The 19952-nt window shown below is 38.9% G+C and overlaps 1 protein-coding gene across 2 annotated transcripts in view; it reads right to left on the bottom strand.

The window, feature by feature from the left end:
• sema3b (sema domain, immunoglobulin domain (Ig), short basic domain, secreted, (semaphorin) 3B) overlaps nt 1-18750 on the bottom strand; it is a 125097-nt gene extending 106347 nt beyond the window's left edge. For both annotated transcript variants that reach the window (XM_055012798.1, XM_055012799.1), the window contains exon 1: nt 18301-18750. The gene's annotated coding sequence lies outside the window, so the exon portion shown is untranslated. The remainder of the gene's footprint in view (nt 1-18300) is intronic.
• Between the last annotated feature and the right edge of the window lie 1202 nt (nt 18751-19952).

Raw genomic sequence — 19952 nt, forward strand, 5'->3', positions numbered from 1 at the left:
ATTGAAACATGCTGCAATATTTAGAACAAGGAACATTTCTGCATTTATTACATGTAAAAATACAGTTTGTAGCGGTCTGATTGATGGACTTTTGTGTTGATAACAGTCATATGCTGTAATATTTATGACAGCTTTAACTACAATCCCTGCTAAAAATCCACATATTCAATGTTAAATACACTAACTGTTGTGATGATGACGGAAAAATGCTGTAATATTTTATAATAAGTTACACAAACTTTATTTTATGATATTTTCATGTAAATTAAATTTTTTTACAGTAAAATATGGAATGAATCACGTTTTTAATCCTAAAATCAACAATATCAACACATTTCTTTACAGAAAATATTTCACTATGATTTTACAGTAGCGTTCTGGAACCACAGCTGCTGGAATTTTACTGTAAAAACATTTTTTTTTAAGAAGTGATGGTTTTGAAGGAGAATATTTCTAAACTTGTATCGTATTTTGTCCTTTAGCTTGAAGTAGGGAAGGACATCAGGTGGATGAATATGTTATGCATCTCGTTTTATATACTGTATAATTTTTAAAAAGTGTTGATTGGATGTTTTCAGGTTCAAAAGCATGTTCTGCATTTTGTATTGACCACATAAGAAAACGAGAAATATGCCAGTTTGTCACATGTAGACCATGTTCAGTCTTTTTTCTTTGTTTCTGACAGACAGAATGTCCCTTTAATAACTTTAAAATGCTGAATGAAGAACAAAAAATGGAAAATAAACACCATAAATGTGTCTATTTTTCTTATTACAAAGCTCGATAAACTCAGAAATGCATTTATTATGTTGATTTCCTTGTAGAGATTGAGGTTTTCACCACTTTCAAGAGGTTTTAGCTTTTTCCACACCAGCAGGATCCATGAGTGTGTGCTGAACCTCTCGGCTGTTTTCAGGTGTAACTATACATTCTGTTCGTCTGTAGGGTGAAGGTGTGTCCAGGTATGCAGCTGAAACCAATCAGTGTTCAGCGTGTCACAGCTTGTCTTTTCTGTTCCTCTCCACTTATATCTCCAACAGACTAAACTCCTGCAGGATGCTGGTCACTCATTATGTCCTCGGCTTTCATCTACCACCGTTTCTGTCAGAAAACAGACTCACAAAGACACAAAGAACACCTCAAAGCAACCAAGAGTTCAGACAAGGTGTCTTCTGAGGAGATATGAAGTTTTAGCTCTTGTTTGGGTGATAAACATGGATTCTACATCATAAATGACTCCTGCTGTAGATCGTAGCAGAAACAGTCACATTCAGGACTCATTTAACCCTCCTGTTGTCCTCATTTACGGGACCCATAAAACATAGTTTCCTTGTCTGAAAAAAATCCAAAAATTCAGCAAAAAATTCCCCATATTTCTGAAAATTTGCAAAACCTTCAGGAAGAAATTCCAATAATTCCTTAATAATAATTTTTTTTTTAAAAAATCCCCCAAATTTGGTAAGAAAATTCTTGTAAATATTTTCAAAAAATGAGTAAAAATCTTCCAAAAAAATCTTAAAAATATCTAAAGTGATTCCATATATATCAGTAAAACTTGTAATATTTTCTTCAGAACATTCACATAAAAATCAACCAAAATCCAGTGAAATTCGCTGGATTTTGGTTGATTTTTATGTGAATGTTCTTAAGAAACATTTTTAACATTTCTTTTTTCCACCAAAAAATGTTCAAAGATTTCCCAAAAATGTTTAAAATGTGGACATCAGAAGTTTCACTGTGAAAAGATTTTTTTTTTCTCCCACATTTTCAAACTTTAAAACGGATCAATTTGACTCGCAGGACGACATGAGGGTTAAAGGTATTTGTATGCAAAACTGTGAATAAAAGGCAGATAAAGCCTTTCTTTCTTTCTTTCTTTCTTTCCTCTGAATCCTCCCTTCCATTATGGGATAAAAAGGTCAGTCAGCAGAGGAGTAAAAGTGAAGAGAGTAAAAAACTAAAGAGATGGAGACAGAGTGGAGGGACGTGGTTTGAAGAAGAAGAATAAAGTGACCTCCTCTTCCTCCTTCTCTGACTGCTGTCCATCATCATCCCATCATAAAATCGTCCACCAGGGACGACCTGCTGCAGCGAGTCTCTCTCTAATCCATCACCATCCTCTAAAACTATCCCAGTCCCAGCTCTCTGTCTCACCTGCCTCCTCCTGTCCTCCTCTTCCTCCACAGCCGTCACATTCAACACACATCTAATCAGTTACACCAGGAGAGTCAAGCTCATCCCAGTCCAGTCTGATCTCCAGTGAGTTGGACCAGTAAAACCACTGCAGAATAACCTATAAATAACCACAACTCCTAATGGTTCCTTTGGTTTAGTGCAGAAATGTTCACATTTAAGGAATTATCTTTTTACTAAACATCATGAACAACCTGAAATTTATGAAGAAAAATAAATTCAGTTTCAGCAACATTCAGCCTCAGTTTATCATTTCCACATTACAACTTCCAGATCACAGAGTGTCTACAAAGGAACACAACATTTAGTCATCTGGAGCTGAATGATGTAGTATTTTACTTTATGGTCAAAATGACAAAAGACGGACAAAAAAGACAAAAAAACAACAAAAACAAGACAAAATATTGCAAAACGAAACATGAAATGAAAAAAAATGAGACAAACAACACAAAACAAGAAAGAGGCAAAAAATTAGACAAAAAAAGTTACAAAGGGACAAAGAAATGAAGAAATGACAAAAACGAGACAGAAAATGCCAAAAGCAGGAAAAAAATCAACAAACACAAGCCAGACAGAAAAACACAAAACGACAAAAATTATGCTCAAAACTACAACTAAAGCAAAACACAAAATGACAAAAATAAGACAAAATACACAAGCAAGACAAAAAGGAAACACAAAACGACAAAAATGAGAAACAAAATGACAAGTCAGACAACAAAAATATGACAAAATATTACAAAAATAAGACACAAAAGAACAATCTAGTATTTTACTTTCTGATCCAAACAACTTGTCATGGTCTAGAAATGATTTTAAATTCATAGTTTTACTAATTTATAATCTGCAGTTAATGTCTTCTCTGGAATTTTTACACTTTGAGGGCCGGATTGGACCCTCTGGAGGACCGCTTTTGGCCCACGGGCCGCATGTTGGACACCCCTGGGTTCTCCATACCATCCACCATCACAGAGACTCTTTACTCTGTGGGTGATTAAATGCAACCTGCAGCCGGACTCTCCTCGTTTTCATCAACATGAGAATTCCCTTTTCTAGCCGCTCATTAAAACCCAGCTCAGCTAATGAGGATGCAGGGAGCGGTATGGAAACATGTGGGACCTGAAGCATGAAAGATCTCCGCTGTTTGAAGCCCCTCACCACTCAGGAGACACCAGCAGCTCTCTTCTATTGTCTAGTTAGTGGTCACATTACAGCATCCAGCAAATGAATCTCCAGCTCATTTCAATGTCTGGATGTTTAATGACAGGTTCTGGACCGTTAACGCAGCAGAAGGTCTGGAGGACGGTGGATCTTTAACCTCCAGATATCAGCAGAAGGTCTGGAGGACGGTGGATCCAGCTTTAATCTCCAGATATCAGCAGAAGGTCTGGAGGACAGTGGATCCAGCTTTAACCTCCAGATATCTGCAGAAGGTCTGGAGGACAGTGGATCCAGCCTTCAGATATCAGCAGAAGGTCTGGAGGACAGTGGATCTTTAACCTCCAGATATCTGCAGAAGGTCTGGAGGACAGTGGATCCAGCTTTAACCTCCAGATATCAGCAGAAGGTCTGGAGGACGGTGGATCCAGCTTTAACTTCCAGATATCTGCAGAAGGTCTGGAGGACAGTGGATCCAGCCTTCAGATATCAGCAGAAGGTCTGGAGGACAGTGGATCTTTAACCTCCAGATATCAGATAAGTCAAGACCCCACTTTGTCACCTGTGGGATCCCTCAGGGGTCTGTCCTTGGCCCCACCCTCTTCAACATCTACATGCTCCCCCTGGGCCACATCATCGGCAAGCATGGAATGTCCTTTCACTGCTATGCCGATGATACTCAGCTCTACCTGCACACTGACCCCACTTCCACTTCAGCACCATCAGCCCTGATAGCCTGCCTGGAGGAGACAAAGGCATGGTTAGCAGAAACTTCCTTCAACTGAATGCTTCTAAGACTGAAGCCATTCTCATAGGGACCCCTCACCAGCTCAAATCTTCTCCCATCTCTGCTATCTCACTCTCTGATTTCTCCATTCCTCTCTCTTCCTCTGTAAGAAATTTGGGAGTCATCTTTGACCCACATTTGTCATTTGAACACCACATACAAAATCTCTGTAAAATCTGATTTTTTCATCTAAAAAACATCTCAAAACTTCGTCCCAATCTCTCCCCCTCTGATGCTAAGAAGCTGGTTCATGCCTTTGTCTCCTCCAGGCTGGACTACTGCAATGCCCTCCTCGTCGGGATCCCAGCAAAAAGCCTCCAAAAGCTTCAACACTTGCAAAACACCGCCGCTAGGATCCTGACGAGGACGCCCAAACACGCCCACATCACACCTGTCCTCCGTAACCTCCACTGGCTTCCAATCGCAAAACGCATCCAATACAAAATCTGTCTGCTTGCCTACCAGTGTATACATGGACACGCCCCGGACTACCTTTCAGAACTCCTAACCCTTCGCACCATCTCCAGACAACTTCGATCCACTAATACCAACCTTCTGTGCACTCCAAGATCCAACCTGAGAACAATGGGCGACAGAGCGTTCCAGACAGCTGCTCCTGAACTGTGGAACACATTACCACCACCCCTGAGGGCCCCACAGTCCCTGGAGTCTTTTAAGAAAGGGCTAAAGACGTTCTTATTTAAGCTCTAACATATTTACCGTTTCTAAAGTGTTTCTTTTAAATGCATTGTAGCACTTTGAGATTTTATATGTAAAGTGCATTATAAATTAAAGGTATTATTGTTATTATTATCTGCAGAAGGTCTGGAGGACGGTGGATCTTTAACCTCCAGATATCTGCAATGTATTGATATTGTTGAATTTAGGGTTAAAAATATACTTCATTCCATTTTTGATTTTTACTCATTTTTTGAAAATATTTTCAAGGGAAATTTTTAAGCAATCATTGGAATTTTCTTCCTGAAGGTTTTGCAAATTTTTATAAATTTGGAGAATTTTTTCTGCTGAATTTTTGGATTTTTTTCAGACAAAGGAACGATATTATTTGGTGCCCATAAATGAAGACAACAGGAGGGTTAAATGTGAACATTATTGCACTAAAGCAAAGGAACCATTAGGAGTTGTGGTTATTTATCAGTTATTATGCTGCGGTTTTACTGGTTTTACTGGTCTCAGACTGGACTGAATGTGGAACCTGGACTAAGATACTTCGACTCTCCTGCTCGGGATACTTCCTCCTCTCTCCTGTTGCAGAGATACAGAACTAACGCCTTGAATTCAAATGCTATGCATTTAATTTGTGATACACACACACACACACACACACACACACACACACACACACACACACACACACACACACACACACACACACACACACACACACACACACACACACACACACACACACACACACACACACACACACACACACAGTCCTCCAGTGCACTGTGGTGAGCAGCCGTGCAGAAATATGCAGAAAAAAACATGCAATCATGTTTTTTTCATGTCGTTTGATTTGAAGTGTTTTTAAACTAATTTCTGCTGATTCCGGCGATCACTAAGAAAATGTCTTTGTTCTCCGTCTGTCTGCTTGTTACTGGGATGAAGCTTTCATGTGCACACACACACACACGCGCACACACACACACACACACACACACACGCACTGGGCCACGCCCCTCCAGTCCCCAGGTGCGCTGTGAGGAGACGGAGGCTTTCTGAAGGTGAACCCTGTGGTGAGCAGAGGCTTTCTGTCCTTTCATGTCTTCATCTCTAACGTCTGCATTCACACAGAAAAAATAATGGAAATATACCAAGAAGCAGACAAACGGAACATAAAATACTGGTTTCACGCCTTAATGCTGGCTGTCTGAACTGTAAAATAAAGCATTCAGTGCAATAAAAGGTGAGGAATTATGGGATGGATGGATAGAGAGGGGCAGGATGGAGGGATGCAGCTTTTATCTGGAGGAGGGAAACCAAATTAGAAATGTGGCATGATCCCCTCCTCTCCTGGGACCGAGGCAATTAGCTGCTGGAGGAGCTGCCAGGAGGCCGGGGGAAGGGATGGGGCAGGGGCAGCAGGGCTTCCATGGGACGGGGCAAATAATAAAAAGAAGTGGCAAATATACACTGGAGTAAACACTGCAACTGGTACACAATCTGAAAGAAACTCCATATTAGGACATAAAAGGTAAAGAGTGAAAGATTGGAATATATGGAACCTGCAGGAGGAAAGAGGTTCCCATTAAACCTGAAGACAACACAACTGGTCTTTAACCCTCATGTCGTCCTGCAGGTCAAATTGACCCGATTTAAAGTTTGAAAATGTGGAAAAAACTTCCACATTTTCAACATTTTTGGGAAAATTTTGAACATTTTTTGGTGGAAAAAAAAACAAACATTTCTTTAAGAACATTTGGAAAAAAATCAACCAAAATCCAGCAAAAATTTGCTAGATTTTGGTAGATTTTTTTCCAAATGTTCTTTAAGAAAATATTAGAACTTTAACTGATATATATATGGAATCACTTTAGATATTTTTAGGATGTTTTTGGAAGATTTTTTTAAATTTTTATTTTATTTTTTATTCATTTTTTGAAAATATTTACTTTTTAAAAAAATTTTCTTGCCAAATTTGGGGATTTTTTTTTTTTTTTTTTTTTTTAATGAAATTTTTCAGGGAAACGTTTCAGGAGAGGAGAGGTGGGTGGAGGCAGCAGCTAGATTTCAGGAGTAAACAGGAGGAGGCTGGAATTCACGGCAGAGAGCCGTTTTCTTACCAGCAGTGGATCAGATCAGTTTACTGAGTTACTGCTGGAGATACGAACCAAACCCCCTCAAAAAACTGGCATCAAAATATAGAATAACGAAAATCAGACTGAATCACCAGCAGCAGTGTTGATCCTTAACCTGTAATAATAAATACATATCTAAAATATAACTGTTGTATTTCTGCTGCCGTGGGTTCTACAGGGTTAATGTAATTTGCTGCAAATGCTCTCTTTCTCTCTGTCGCTGAGCTTTCTTTTCTTATTTCTTTTTCCATCTGTGGTCCTGAGCAGCTGCAGAACAGCGGTAAGCAGGATTACAGGTGGAGAGGAGAGAGGAGGGGGCAATAAGGAGGGGCAGAAGCAGGAGAGGGGAGAAGGGAAGGGCAAATAGACAAGAGACTGAAAGCAAACAGCTGAAAGTATGAACGTTTCTATAAATCAACCTGTGGTCTCCTCATTAGAGCTCAGATAGACGAAGTGTGAAGGAGTCAGTCTTTGTGTGAGCGTTGACTAAATGAGATGCCGTACGGCGTCATCACCGGGGCAGCAGGGGGCGCAGATAGCTGAGTGACAGGTTAAAGAGGAGAGGCTGCTCTGCACGCGCTCAGTGGCGTGTCTCCCTCCTTATCTGACAGAACAGCCAAATCCTCTGCAGAAGCCCTCCAGCACTCCTCCGGGACACGGCCTGGCTGTGTGTAGAGCTGCTGAAACTATAGGGGTCCTGGTGTGTGTGTGTGTGTGTGTGCGTGCGTGCGTGCGTGCGTGCGTGCGTGCGTGCGTGCGTGCGTGCGTGTGTGTGTGACAGGGGTAGTGAGCATCTCGTTATTTTCCCATCTTCCTGTGTAAATCCCACTAATTCCAGCTCACCTTCAGCACCGCATGGCTGCTCAAGGTGATGGGACAGCAGAGTCCAAACCCACGAACACACACATCCATGCACACATCCACACACACATCCACGCACACATCCATGCACACATCCACACACACATCCGTACGAATCTAGAGTGCAATTACAGGTCAGTCTGGCAGAGGAGAGGCTGTTCTGCAGATGGAGCGGAGCGTTCGAGGAAGAAAGAAAGAAATTAAAAGGATGCTGTGTGTGTGTGTGTGTGTGTGTGTGTGTGTGTGTGTGTGTGTGTGTGTGTGTGTGTGTGTGTGTTTGTAGGATGGGAAGGCAACAAAGACGGTGTTGGAGCGAGCTTCAGAAGGAACAATTTTATTTTTACTAATATTTTATCTCTTTTTCTGATGTTTTGTGTCATTTAATGTCTTTTAAAAGCACTTTGGAACACCAGTTTTCAAAAGGTGCTTTAATATAGAAGTAAAGTTTATCAACATTTTGTGACAGAATATATTTTTATTCTTTATTTACAATCAGGACTGGGACTTCAACGGGTTAGTTTTGATTAATTAATTCTAAAAATAATGCATTTAATCACATCTTTCTCAGTTCCCTCATTTCTGTCCCACCGGTAACTCTGACGAACACTCCAGCCCAGTAGGCGGCACTGATGAACCTAAAGTCTGTTTTCCAGCCGTGAAGAAGATTCACTGAGTGACGTCAGAAAGTTTGGTGAACAGCGAAGGAAGATGAGATGCATTGAGTTTGTTGGGAGGAAAGTTTTCTTGGATAAAAGCCTGGTTGTTTTCTGATCACCTCGATGTAAAACATGTTGCTGTTAGCACCAGAGCTAACGTTAGCTACCGGCTAATGGTGGAGCCATCCCATAATAGACCACTTTAGAAGACATTGAAAGTGCTTGAGTTTATAACAAATCTTAGAATGTTGAATATAATCGCTATAACGTCACTTTGAGTTTGCAGTAATCTGTGAATGTAGCAGATGAAAAATGCAAACACTAGAAATCCATCACTGCTAAAATGCAATAGTTATTGGCCAGTTTCTTCAAATATCTGCTTTGAAAGTGATAAAACATTTATTGATGAATGTCTGCATTACCAGAGCAATGCACTGAGAGCTTTAATTATAAGCTGGTTGATCTTTTGTAACCTAAAGGTAAAATACGTAACATTTCTGAATGAAATGTCTAAAAATGACTGGATTAATGTCATTTATTTTGGTCATCTGTGTACTTTCATCACTCCAAATGTTCAAACATTTTATTCAACCTAACATTTTATTCTGATTGCCTGTCAACAGCATCAGAACTGAAAGAAAACGGGTTAAACACCGGATGATTCCTCAGAGAGAGAGGAAGGAAGAAGAAGAAGTAGGCTAGCCCCTCTGTTGTTTCTCTTTCTGTTATTTGTGTTACTCATTTCTGATGGATCATTATTATTTTAGTGTGATTTGTTTTGAACAAGGAAAAAAAACTGGGCAACTCCAAGACAAAGTGTTCAATAAGTGGAAGAATAATCACGATAGTCTGGTAACAATCAGTATGACCCAACCTCAGATCATTTACAGCTAGAATTAGATGGATATATATGACGAAATGTAACATAAATAAAACTTTAATTGTCTCATCTTCCATGGTGATGAAGACAATAACTCCCATGATTCCATGCTACATCAGTACGTCATCAAATTACATCTTTTGTTATGGTTTGATTGAAAAATCTCTGTCAGATTTAATGACCTGCTGATAACTGGATTACCAGTAATAGTTCATTTTTCGAACAAGAAAAGCACTCAGAGAGAGCAGTCCTCCTCCAAGGCTGCTCAGTCGTTGGATCATTTCCAGCAACTGAAATCTTGTAAAAATTTGTGACAGAAATCACGGCACCATTTAATACAGATGTACTCACAAACTAAATGACTTTGCTCTGAGTACAGGCATGTGTTCTGCATGTGTACGTTATGTACAGATACTGGATCACGTGACCTAAATATGTAGCGGGCGGCAGGAATTGATGGGATTCAGAAACACTCCCACAAGTTAATCAATTGTTCCTTGTATCATTTCTGATGGATAAGTCCTGATAAGTCCTCAGTGGTGGATTTGTAGTAGAATCACATTCATGTGATCATCAGCAGGCAGCTGATGTAGTGTTCACTTGTTGTCATGGTTACAGTGATGCTGTGCTGCTATCTGGCAATTATACAGAAATCTTTAACAAATCTGTGGATCCAGACTATAAGCTGCATCACTGCCAACATCTAATCACTTGGTCCTTGAGTCATTTCTGACCTTCCCTGGAAATTTCATCCAAACCTGTTAGTCTGTTTTAGAGGAATGTTGCTGACAGGCAGGCAGACGGACAGATGGACAAACGTACGCCGATTGTCACATAACTCCTCCATTCCTTGGTGGAGAAACTCTATTACTGAAGCAGAGATATGTGGTAACGGCAGTCAGCGTATAAACAGATATAAATAAAGAGCATTAGTCATGTCCATGTCAGTCTACTGGTCTGATATAATTATAGAATAAAGAGTGACATAAAACATGCATGAATCAGATGATATTTAATGAGAACATGTGAAATGTGGGAGCATCCGGTTAAAGACAAAAGCAAGTTGTTGACGTTGCACAAAGGAACCCTAATTTAATTTTAACAATTAGTTCAAAATGTTTGTAAATCATTTTGTTCTATACTTAACCTTCAGCTGACTTTATTATGATAAACACTTTTAAATAATGGCTCCTGTTTGAGCTCTTAGAAAACACCACAGATTGCTCTAAATTGCTGATTAGCAGAATTCATCCATGTAGTGTGAACTAAGGGTGAGCATCCTGTCCTCCACCTGACCTCTACCTCAGGTCATGTTTTATCTGATATGGAGCCGTGCTAACATTAACCAACATCTGTGCTCAAACATAATCCTAATTAACCCCTAATTCCCTGGTCACATTTCCCCGTGTTAATGTATGAGGGTCCTCACATGCTCTGAAGATGAGGAATTAGTGTTCAGCTTTAGTTGGTCACCTTGGATTAGATGGAGCTTAATTAGCATTTATTTAAGGTCCAAGCTGTGCTATGGTGATGATATATATTGCACAATGTCTTAACCCGACAGATACCCAACCAGATGGGCGAACAAACCACTAAAGTTTGACTAATTTTGCTAAATGCTGAGAAGATTTGGAGATTCTTACTAAGAGTAACACTCTAAATATGTGTAAAATGTTTGTTTGTGCGATGAAACTAGGGATTTCTGGACCCGATATTGGCATAAAAATGTAATATCGGTCAATATTATTATCGGTTTTTTTTGTCTATCATGAAAACCGATAAAATAATGCTTGGATTTCACCAGCATTTACCGACTCATAGAGGGAGGGAGAGTGTGAACTGCTGTTTGAGACAATAAAAACAATAAATAAGGCATTTTTTCCACAACTTCAGTTGAAGTAGTTTTCTTAATTTCCATCTGAAAGCCTTGTTTCACCTGAGAATGCATCCAATGGAGCATCACAATAAAATGAGGCATGATGTGTTAATTCCACCACAGGAGATATGTGATGTTACCTGGAATTAGTTAAACAGCCCACAGATATCAGTATCGGTTGATATCGGAATCAGAAATTGAGATTTGGACAATATCGGCAAAAAAAGACAATATCAAACATCTCTATATGAAACTTTCTGTTGCTTCTTAAACTTGAACATTCAACATAAATCTTTCAGTTTCAGCTCTGCTTTTTCACTGAAAACAGAAAATCAGTTTCCCTGAACCTCACAGTCAAACCCTGGGTCTTTTTGACCAAGTTAAAGAGATTTAATTCTAGTTAAGTTTTCTATTTTCTTTCTTTTTTACTTTTCCAGTCTGTCTCTATGCTAACAAGCTAACAGACGATGAGATTATTACCTCTAACGTGCCATCTCTCACCTGTTCACTCTGTAATCCATGGACTTGCACCATGTTTCTGACTACAAATACATTCACCATAATCTTTCAAATCTGTATGTTTTACATGTTTATCTTGTCTAATGTTGGCTTCACTGGTTTTTCACATTCTTAGAAACCTCACATCCCAACATTCTCTCTTTCTTTATCATCTTTTAGGATCTCTTCACCTCTAAAGGTTGAGTTTGAGCATCACTTAAGGTTTTACCTCCTTTATCTTCCTCTTTAACACAGTGATGAATTAAAAGCTATCACCACTGACCTCAGGTTCATTACATTGTTTTCCATCCATCCATGTGTTCAGTTTATCTCCACGGATCAAATAACTCCTTAAACCCTCTGAAACCCAAAACCTGCCAGTGGGTTTGAAAAGCGTGTTGTCTTCTCTTTCTTTTTTAAAGAAAATCGCCAAAATGACACCATTAATCACAGAAGAAACTGTAAAGGTGGAGAAAAATGTTTGGTTTTGAACTTTGCGATGGTCTGTGGACTAATCACCAGAACACTTAACCAAATCTACTTTAAAATAGTGATGTTTCTTCAAATTATCTTTATTCTGCATGTCTAATTTCAACACTTGCTGAAAATAAATGGTGTGCTCTAACCAGATTCTGTAAAAAACTAAAAATTCAACTTTCCTTTTCACAACCAGTAAGTCACTAGTAACTCAGCAGTGACAAACAACCATGAGACAGAAATTCTGGGATGTTCAGCTGACCTGCAGGAAGTGTTGACAGAAAACAGATGAAAATACAAGCAGTAAAATATTTATATTCATCATTTGATCCAGTGTCACCTGTTGAAAAAATGTTGATTTCATTTTTTTACTAACTAATCAAAGAAGTTCTACTTTGATTCTTTGAGGTTTTTTTTTTTAGGATTTATGGCATTATAATTTTGTTGTTCTGCACAAGAGACAGTTTTGAATTCTGTTTGCTTCTAGCCGAGGTTGTTCTGTATCTATCGAGGTGCAGGAATTTATACTGCAGTAAAAAATGACTTCACAGGGAGTAAAAATGGAACAGCAGCAAAAAAAAAACAACAACAAAAAATCCCACCCAGAAACATGAGATCCTCCGAAGTACGTAGTTAAAATTCTTTCTCATGTTATACTGTAAAAAAAAAAAAAAAAAAAAAACCTGTTTTTTATCTGGTAAAATTCTTGAAGCTGTGGTTCCAGAACGCCGCTGTAAAATTACGGTAAAACATTTTCTTTATTTATGGTAAAGAAATATGTATTGATAGTGTTGATTTTATGGTTAAAAATGTGCTTACTGTGGAAAAGCTTTAACCTTTTAAACTTGCTTGTGTCATAACATTTAATATATGTATTTTTAGCATGACATATGTGCAGAAATTTCAGTTATAGCTTTCAGAAATATTAAAGCATTTGTCCGTACATCAATTTGACTGGTTCAAACTGTATTTTTTTACATGAAATAAATGCAAAAATTGCCATGGTACTTGTTATAAATATTACATCATGTTCCGGTTATCAGCACAACAGTACGAACATTTAACTGTGAAAACTAGTATTCTTTTTGAGAAATTACAGTATTGAATCTTACACATATTATGGCCTTTCTCCATTAATAAAAACTGTGCAAGTCTTTATTTTTTCAAGAGATAAAAACTTTAAAAATACATTCTTTTCACTCCTGATTAACTTATTTACAGTGATTCAATGTTATGTAAACCATATTAAACTGTTTAGAGTTTACAGATTTTTACTATGAAATTTACGATTTTTTTTGCAGTGTATCACGCACATATTTTTGTGCATAGTTTTGTGTTTTTATGGGTTTTATAGTTTTATAGTAATTCAAAATTGTATTTTGTTTTATTATGCTGTTTTGAAAGCACTTTGGTCTTGTGTTATGTTGTTGTAAAATGCTCTACAAATGAACTTTGATATTTCACTAAATGATGAGGTAAACTGTAAAAATCTAGCATGAAAAGTTTTAAAATCTGAAACTTTTAAATGTGTGTGGAGATCATATGAAGTCAGTTTGAGATAAAAAATCTATTCAAAAATATGAAAGCTGCCCACAAATAATGTATAATAATAATGTAAACACACACGGTTTTGGACACACAGGGTTTCATGTTGCACATCTCATTTAGTGCAAACACCCAGAAAATCTGCAGCTGCACACGAACTTTCTTTCTTCTTCCGCCCACATTGCATCCACACATACATGAAGACATTCCAGCCGTCATTAGCCATGTATTCCAGATCAAGGCCAAGCTTCATGATGCTGTTTTTTTAATCAGAAGGATCGGAAAAGAAAACAAAAAATAAATAATAAAAAGAAAGCGATGAAAGTTTGATGCTAACACCCTTTTGCTTTTTATTTGAACGAGAGAACAACCTCCTCCTCCCGTCTGTCCCCTCTGGCTATATGGGAAAAAAGTCAATATTTCAAGAGAGCAGAGACTCTCATTAAATATTTCAAACAAAGGAGAACTGACAGAGCAGCTGGGCCTCTCTCAAACACACCTATCCTCATCAGCTCTGAGGGAGCTCAGCCTTTCCACCTTTCCTTCCTCCATAATACACACAGAGAAAAGAAATCAGCAGCCAAAGCTCCATCCTGCAGAAGATTTTTAGACAGAGTTCTCCACTGGAACATTATAGATTCTGACATACGGTCCTAAATCTGTGTAATTCTGCTGACCTGGTGGTTGGAAAGGGTTAAGAGGAGGGTTAATGTGTTTTTACGCTCTGGAAAGGTTGAGATGGGGGTTAATGGGTTTGGAGGTGTGGCAGTGGATCAGCGTAGAGCCACCTGAACCATAAAGTTACCTCCTGGTCCATTCATCACCGGCCAATCAGCACACCCACCTTGAACCATGAGACATAGGAGGTTAAATAAAGGTCCACTTTGCTGTTCTGTAACAGCAACAGCAACTGTCTGTGAACCCTGACACGACATAAGCAGAGTGTTTAGGAAACACAAAAGGAGCAAAAACAGCCACCATGCATCACGTAAGACCTCCAGAAACTCCAAAAGAAGATGACATTCAGCTCCAGTAGACATTTAAATGGAACTATATATGAAGAATGCAAACGTTTCAAACAAGGCAGCCTCAAGGTCTCAAGGTTTTTGGGCTAAATAGCCTAATATGTGACTACAGCTCAATGAAAAGAGGTGTGATAAGTCATAAGAGCACTGTTATGAGCCTATTGGTGCTACACAAAAGCTGAGCAGAGTGATTAGCATGAGCAGCTATAACCATAATGAGTCAAGTAATACCTCCAGAAACTCAACAAAAAGATGAAATTCAGCTCCAGCAGACATATAAATGGGACAATATTTGAGGAATCCAAACATTTCAGTCAAGGTTTCCTCTTTGTAACATTTCTATGGTGGATCAGAGCTTCTCTGAATGGAGGAACTTGCAGGTTTTTGGGCTAAGTCAGCTAATATGTAACTATAGCTCAATGAAAAGAGGTCTGCTATGTCACAAGAAAAATATTTTACACCAATGCTGAATCAGGTGTAAAAGGTTATCTTACATTTATTCTGAATGCACAGAGTCTTTGTTATCCATCCCTTCACTGATGCATGCTGCATTATACTTTCTGACTTATCCATAAGTCTGTACCTCCTGTTGTTGTCAACGCTGTATCTACTGGATGTCTGGAAGGAATTTTCTTAAAGTTTTACGCAAAACTTCACCTGGATTCGAGCAGAAACTGAAAATTGGTTAAAGGTCACAGGATGCAGTTTTGGCCAAAACTGAAAAATCCATGAAAGAATTAAGACCAAATGTCATGATGGCTGTTTTATATCATGTCTGGACGGACATGAATCTAACCTTACCTAGCTGATGGAGGTACACAACCATGAGGGAGGGATTCTACTTTCTGTTTTTAGTTTATATCAAGAGAAATCATCAAAAAGTCACTGGAGTTTCACCAACAGCCTTCAGCCACACTAATTCAGCTTTGTACTCCATCAACACTACTGGAAACACAGTGGAAGGTTGTTAAAAACAACAAAAATCAGTGTTTAAAGAGTTCCTTGCCTTCTTACAGTGTAGCATGGCCACCAGTAGTTGGTAGAACATTTGTAATATCTTGTGTTGGTTAAAGCTAATGACGTCCGACAAGCTAACCGAGCACGTTTGAGCTGCTTGAAGATGTTTCTCCTCTAATCCAGGAGGCTCCTTCAGCTCTAGCTGATGGGGGGAGGGTTAAACTCTGTGTGGTCGCTGGAACCCTGAGAGTCCTGGAGGTCACATGTGAACCGCTGACCCAGAAAGCCATCATGTAAGCAGTTAGAGTCGAGTTAGTGAAAGTGTGAATGGATGTTAAGCTGGGACCAGATCCAGGACGGCATTAGAAGAGACTGGTGGGTTGTATCATCGACCACCTCCTCTTTTTAGTGATGTTCAGTTTGAGACTGATGGCTTCTGTTAGTTTTGGTTTTCTCAGGCCCAAATTTGTACTTTTTTGTCCTCAAGAAGTCCTTGAGAATCTTCACCAACAACTCCTTTCTTCTGCCAAACACCCTTTTTACCACTTTCTAGCTTGTTTTCTTGGACCTCAACCCAAACTGACTTAAATAACTTCAATTTCATTCATCAGATTTCATGCCTTGGTGCAAAATGTTCCCAATGGTCATTAACGGCATTGAAAAGAAACCTTTCTCCTACAGATTGCGATAAAAGAGACATTTCTAAAGCTGTTGACAGTACGCCTCTAACTGCAAACAACTCTTTTATTAGTCATCCAATATTATTAAAGTTTCTAGTAAAAATTATTCTTGTGTGACATCATGTTGGAACACAAATGTCCATGTGTTGTGTTCTTCACAAGCAAACTTTGAAGCCACAATCTGCCAAGCAGGTGGACGCCATGTTTGAGTCCACTTCCTGTGTGTTCTGGAAAAAAGGCTGTACAGAATCAAAGGTCCAAACCAGAGATAAAGTTCCTCAGTTCAGCCTGTCAGCAGGACGTCTCCAATAAAACCCATCTAGACATGTTGGAGCGCAGCTGGAGCTTCTCATCTCACATTGACAATCTCGTAACCCTTTCCTGAACCCACGCTGCCGAGGTAAACAAAGGGTTAATGTCAGGGTTACTGTTAGGATGAGTCGGGTTCTAAAAGCAACGGATTACAGGACTGAAAGGATGAAATGACAGCCAGAACGCACACCTGAGAGCCTGAAAACAGCCAGAAAACAGCCAGAAGGATCCTCCGAGTGACAGCGAGGAGGAACAAGAAAGAGCAAAGAGAATGAAGGACAAAGAGGAGAAAGAGCTGGAGGAAGGATGGAAGGATAAGCTTCTGTATTAGTGGTGGGATTTCTGAGAAAAACCTGCAGAAAAAGGCCGAAGTAAAAGAGATTAGAGAAGAAAAGTGACAGAGTGTGGAGGGATGAAGCTCACAATAACAGCAGGTGCAAAAAGCCTCGACCAGCTCTAATTTACAGCTTATTTAAAATTCATATGAGGCCATATTGTTCAGGTACAAGCCCCCGAACAATGAACAGAAACACTATTAGAGCGTATTTTGCTCTCAAGCTGAAAACTTTCCCAGGTTTTCTGCGAAAGCAATAATGATTCCCACTAAATCCCCACTTCCACTGGTGAACCGGCAGGAAATAAAATATCCAAGACACACATGAAAACTCTTCCATTCCTGATTTCAGTGCAGATGAATCACCCGCTGATCAGATCCAATTAAAGACAACATTTCCACAAACACACACTCCGTCCTGCAGCAGAGCTGTGTTACTGCATGGAAATCGCCCTAATGACCAACACAGATATGAAACCACAAACACAGCATTCCTGCACCTATACCGGGGCATTCCCAGCATTCCCAGCTCCAGCATTCAGGAATATCCAAGAAAACTACTTTAACCCTCCTGTTGTCTTCATTTACCAAAAATATCGTTTCCTTGTCTGAAAAAAAAATCAAAAAATTCAGCAAAAAAATCCTCAAATTTCTGAAAATTTGCAAAACTTTCAGGGAGAAAATTCCAATAATTCCTTAAAAATTTCCCCTTAAAAGTTTTATTAAATAATTTTAAAAATCCCCCAAATTTGGCAAGAAAATTCTTGTAAATATTTTCAAAAAATGAGTAAAAATCTTCCAAAAAATCCTAAAAATATCTAAAGTGATTCCATATATATCAGTAAAACTTCTAATATTTTCTTTAAGAACATTCACATAAAAATCAACCAAAATCCAGCGAATTTTGCTGGATTTTGGTTGATTTTTTTCTGAATGTTCTTTAAAAAAAAAAATCTTTTTTTCATTTCTTTTTTTTTTCCCAGCAAGAAATTTTCAAAAATTCCCAAAAATGTTGAAAATGTAGAAATTTTCACTTTGAAAATGTGTTTTTTCCACATTTTTAAACAGGATGACACAAGGGTTAAAGAGTCTCTGAAGTCTCATGGATTGGGAAAAATACAGATAAAAAAAGAAAACACACAACTCCTCGCATCAGCTATGGATTAGAATCTCTATTAAATATCCTCATTAGTGGTAGAAAAGGTGCCAGAGCTTCAGTTAAATGAATGAGAATCTGACCTTCATCAGCAGCTCCTCTGACTCACTTTCTCCTCGGCAGGTGCCATCGTTGGCCAGATAGTCCACTGGAGGAGCTGGTTATTCACTCATTCCCTCGCCTTCTTTTCTTTCCTTTTCACTGCCTCTCTGCTCAGGTTCGTATCACCACGAGAAAAGCAGCGTGTGCATGTGAGCGCTCACAACTCCAAAGGTCCTGGAAATTCCTGAGTCCTGCGCTAAAGAGCGAGCGAGGCTGAGCTCTACCTCTCTCTCTCTCTGCACTCCTTTTTCCTTTTTTTCTTCTTCCCGTCTGAGCTGAGAGGAGGAAGATCAGGGGGTGGGACGGTAGATAGGAGCTCTTTTCAGCTCTCTTCTCTCTAACCAGCTTTCTCCCTTTGTCTCTTTCTTTCTTGTCCAACTTTTCCGCTCTGTCTCTTTGCTTGTCCTCTGTGACAGACACTCTTTCACTGCTTGGCAACGCGTGAAAGCAGAAAGCTCCTTCTCTGGCCGTCACACACCCTCCTTTCTGTTCAATGCCACTCCCTCCTCCACAGTCCAGAGGTGAAGTCTTTCCTGCTGCTGCTGTGACTCAGATCACTCTCTCAGGTCTGCTGGTGTCTCTAAGGCAACGCTGTCAAACTCATCTTAGTCCAGGTTCAACATTCAGCCCAGTTGGACCAGTAAAACCACAGCATAATAACCTATAAATAACCACATCTCCTAATGGTTCCTTTGTTTTACTTCAAGAAAGTACATTCTGAAAATGTTCACATTTAAGGAATTATCTTTTTACTAAACATCCTGAACAACCTGAAAATTATGAAGAAAGACAAATTCAGTTTCATCAACATTCAGCCTCAGTTTATCATTTCCACATTACAACTTCCAGATCACAGTGTCGACACAAAGGAACACAATATTTAGTCATCTGGAACTGGATTTTACTTTATGACAATAAAAGACAAAAAAAACAACAAAAACAAGACAAAATGCTAGAAAAATGAGACACAAAATGACAAAAACGAGAAACAAAGTGACAAAAAATGGACAAACGACAAAAATTAGACAAAAACTGACAAAAGTGAGAAACAAAATGACAAAAAAATACACTAACAACACAAGTGAGACAAAAAAACACAAAACGTTGTACAAGAACATTGAATAAAGCAAAACACAAAATGACAAAAATAAGACAAAAAACACAAGCAAGACAAAAAGGAAACACAAAATATTACAAAAATGAGAAACAAAACAACAAAAAAATGAGACAAACGACAAAAGTCAGAAAAAAACAACAAAAACACGACAAAATATGACAAATGAGACACAAAACGACAAAAGAACAATGAACAATCCAGTATTTTACTTTCTGATCCAAACAACTTGTCATGGTCTAGAAATTATTTTAAATGTATAGTTTTACTAATTTACAATCTGCAGTTAATGTCTTCTCTGGAATTTTTACACTTTGAGGACCGGATTGGACCCTCTGGAGGACCACTTTTGGCCCACGGGCCTCATGTTGGACACCACTGGTCTAAGTGATCCTGAAGGCTTTTTTTTGGACTCCTCTGGGCCTGAGAAGGATCAGGGCCAGCGTGGATGAGGGTGCACTTACAGCTGGGATATAATTTCAGTGTGAAGTTCAGACATTCTTTCAAATGTCAGCGCTT

Source organism: Amphiprion ocellaris, chromosome 8, assembly GCF_022539595.1.
Source record: "Amphiprion ocellaris isolate individual 3 ecotype Okinawa chromosome 8, ASM2253959v1, whole genome shotgun sequence".
NCBI classification, from domain to species: Eukaryota; Metazoa; Chordata; class Actinopteri; family Pomacentridae; genus Amphiprion; species Amphiprion ocellaris.